At 43.4% G+C, this 3,997-nt stretch overlaps 1 pseudogene; it reads left to right on the top strand.

Annotated features, from left to right (window-relative positions):
- The first annotated feature begins 221 nt into the window (after nucleotides 1-221).
- Nucleotides 222-377, top strand: LOC142835745 (large ribosomal subunit protein eL39-like; annotated as a pseudogene).
- The last annotated feature ends 3,620 nt before the right edge of the window (nucleotides 378-3,997 follow it).

Below are 3,997 nucleotides of genomic sequence, written 5' to 3'. Positions count from 1 at the left end.
GGATTGGCCTGATTCTCCTTCTTAGCAGCTCAGTTGGGCTTGACAGGAACCCATTTGATCAGAGGACATTTCAGAATGCCAGGAATAATAGCATCCCAAAAGCCAAAACTGAGGTCTCAGCTGATCATAACTAAGGCCAGAGCCCAGGCTGGTGGAAACCTGATGTATTAACTTAACAGTTAAAGAATTGGGCAAGGGTGGGGGAGACTCGACTTCTCTCCATGTCTTCTCACAAGACTTCCAGAATCAAGTGATTACTGGCCAAGATCCAAAAGCAAAATCATGCTTTTCCTCAGCGGATACGAATGAGATCTGGTAACAAAACCAAGTCCAGCTCCAAGAGGAAACCCTGGAGGAGAATAAGGCTGATCCTATAGAGTCACATAGGCAAGGCTTGGGGTTTGCACTGAGCCATGGACGGAGTTCAACATTTTCATCTGGAGACTTAGTCATCTTTAAATTGGGGGAGCCTGGCGGTGGTGGCGCATGCCTTTAATCCCAGCACTCAGGAGGCAGAGGCAGGCAGATCTCTGTGAGTTCGAGACCAGCCTGGTCTACAGAGCTAGTTCCAGGACAGGCTCCAAAACCACAGAGAAACCCTGTCTCGAAAAACCAAAAAAAATAAAATAAAATAAAAATAAATAAATTGGGGGAGTGGTCTGCCCAGTAATAAAATGTAGAACTTTTCAAAAGACAGAGAGAGAATGGGGTGGGGGGAGTTGAAAAATTAGTCTCTCAAGATTTCTGTTGCCGAGGGTGACAATGGATGTCAGGGGTGAACTGCTCATGGCTTTCAGGATTATTTAAACCTGGATCTAAGGAACAGAAGTGGAATCCTGTAAATAAATGAACTTAAAAGTGGAGCCAGGGTGAGCCAGCTTTCCTAGCAATGAGGCTATTCAATTCAATGAGCTTTGGATATCCATGGAGACAGAGAAGCATTAGGGAGCCCCTTGCTAATGACAGTCTGCTGGAAGTCCACCGTTTACAGGAGGAAAGAAAAGATGTCATGATAGGAATCCCTCTTCACCTAGGGCACGAGGAGGAAGCATACATCCTAAGACACTCGGTGTCACGTGAGCTCTTACATTTAGATTAACCCATTTCTATTAATATGAATCACCGCATGGCCTGTGGCTTACTTATAGATGCTCTGGCGTCTTTTCCCTCCAGGAGCTAGTTGCTGGCACCTCTCCCAACTCCGCCTTCTTCTCCCTGTATCTCTGCCTGGTTTTCCTGCCTATCTATGTTCTTCCCTACCAAAGGCCAAAGCAGCTTTACTCATCAATCAATAAGAGCAACACATATTTGCAGCGTACAGAAGGGCATCCACATCACTTCTGTGGGTTTTGACTTCAGTCTCCTGATATTCTTCTATCTGCATAATTCTACATTTTTCTGTTGCTTCTCCTGTGACCCTGCCAAAGACACTGACAATGTGAGGTACTTGTTCCCTCCCACACAGAAGTGTGGAGGTGTCTGGGGGAACATCCCAACAAACACACCTTTTTCATGGGTCAGAAGGAACTTTATTAGTTCACCAGGGAAGACACATATGAGGGACCGGTTCACCCGCTGTCTTGAGCCCCCTCACATTTGAGTAAGATGCAAGAGAACAAAAGACAGTGTCAGGACAAAAGCTGAGAAAATCAATCCATATCTATATATAGCATATATCTAGATAGATAGATACATATATATGAGAAGTGTGTGTGTGTGTGTGTGTGTGTGTGTGTGTGTGTGTGTGTGAAAGAGAGAGGGAGAAAATGGGGAACAAGAACATGATTTCCAAAAGGAGGAAATGTTTGGAGATAAAAGGCCACCAGACACTCTAGCTGGCCTTATTTGTGGTGATCCCTAACTCACAAGTATGTGGAAACATGGAGACAAACATTTACTACTTCCAAACTGGCGCTGAGTGCTTATCAAAGTCCCAGACAATAAAGTTTCAAGGAAAAAAAATCACAAACAGGCAGGTAGCTTAAATTAAAATGTAAAATGATTTGGGGGCAATAAAAGTGGCAATTAATCATAAAAAAGAACTCTTAAAAGAAAGCAGTACCTGTGAGTGTTGAAAGAAAGAATAAGTTAAAACTCTTTGTGGTGTGTGCCAAAATCTCAGGTAAATTCTAAAGCGTTCTGTGTTCTCCAGCCTTCCTCCTTCACCTCTGGTTTTTAGTCTTCCTTGAGCAGCTTTCTCTCCCCTTGCAGTAATGTGTCTTCATTATTCAAACCAGCCTAAGCTCCTTTCAGCCTTAAAGCCAAGAATTTCAGTGCCAGCTTCCTCCCCTCCCTCCCCCAAGTGGAGGTCCCTACAGCTTAGGGGAATTCAGGTTGATGATAATATATACCTGTGCTTTCTGAGGCCAGCGTTTCCGGGATTCTCTCCTCAACCATCTTCAAGCATCTTGGGGAGTTTGCCTGTCATTGGACTGATCAATCTTATTAAACATGGGCTCTGTGTTCCTCTGCTTCTATAGTTGAGTGATCTAACATCAAAACAGATATTTCCAAGACACACCCACACTCTGCTTCTGGGTCACATGGCTTTTCTGCGGAACATCTCTGAAAATCTGATCCCCCTCCCCGCTTCTCCCTACCTGGTATAATGGGGTCTGGCAGACATAAAGATTCTAAAGAGACCCCGTGTCTCTCCGCCTGATTATCAGATCGCTGAAAGAATGGACCCTGAGGATGTGGGGATTTCCCTGGAAATCTCCTGCTGTGAGAGGGTAAGGGCTCTGGCCACACAGAATTTGCCTCCCTGAAAGAGATTTCCAACAGTTGTCAAGACAACTTGTCAAACCACCTTATCGGATGAAACTAAAACCTTGATAATACTGAATATAGGAGTACCTTGTGTGTATTGTGTGTGTGTGTATGTGTGTGTGCGTGAGAGAGAGAGAGAGAGAGAGTGTGCGTGCATCTGTGCGTATGTGTGCATGTGTGTGTGTGTGTGCATGCATATGGGTGTGTATGTATGTGTGTATGCGTATGTGTGTATGTGTGTGTGCATGTGTGTGCATGCATATGGGTGTGTATGTATGTGTGTATGTGTGTGCATGTGTGTGAGTGTGTGTGCATGCGTGTGGGTGTGTATGTTTGTGTGTATGTGTGTGTATGTGTGTGGGTGTGTATGTATGTGTGTATGTGTATATGTATCTGTACATGTGTGTATGTGTGTGTATATGTATGTGTGTATGTGTGTGTTGAACTTGGGTTCAATTTCCAGCACCCACATGGCAGTTCACAACTGTCTGTGCTTCCAGTTCCAAAGGATCTGACACCCTCACATAGACATACATGTAGACCAAACACCAATGCACATAAAATAAAAACAAATCATTAAAATATATCTTAGAATGATTATGTATAAAAACGTTCTATCTGCATGTGGTTATGTTTTATTTTTACATAATTATACTTACTGCCAAATTGGCTTGTAAGTAAGTGCTTATGTAAACTAAAGTTGTTAACTTGGCTCAGCTTCATTTTGGCTCATAGTGAAATTAAAATATTAAGAAATAAAACAATGATAAAACACAAAAAGTATATTTAATAAATGTGACCCCACAGGTAAAACAAGTAAAGATGGGTAATGGTCCTTTTTGGGGGGACAATTAATATGAGTTTTTAAGTTTAAACAATTTAGGTGTACTCTTAAGGACATGAGACCATGTAGCTGTGGTCAAGCTCCTGTCTCCCTGATCCTGTCCCACTTGAGATCTACACACACATAGACAATTGCCCTCCCTTGAGATACTCAACCCTATTGCAAAGATAAAGAGGGTAGGGGCTGGAGAGATGGCTCCAAAGGTGAAGAGTACCGAATGCTCTTCCAGGGGTCACGGGTTCAAGTCTCAGCTCCACATGGTGACTCACAACTATCTGTAATTCTAGTCCCCAAGGGTCCAATACCTCTTCTGGCCTCTGCAGGTACCAGGAGTGATGTCGTGTTTGCACATACCTGCAGGCAAAACACCCACACATATAAAAT

The sequence above is a fragment of the Microtus pennsylvanicus genome, chromosome 15, assembly GCF_037038515.1.
Source record: "Microtus pennsylvanicus isolate mMicPen1 chromosome 15, mMicPen1.hap1, whole genome shotgun sequence".
Taxonomy (NCBI): domain Eukaryota; kingdom Metazoa; phylum Chordata; class Mammalia; order Rodentia; family Cricetidae; genus Microtus; species Microtus pennsylvanicus.
The sequence above is the reverse complement of the archived record's forward strand: the minus strand, read 5'-3'. Positions and strand labels throughout refer to the sequence as shown.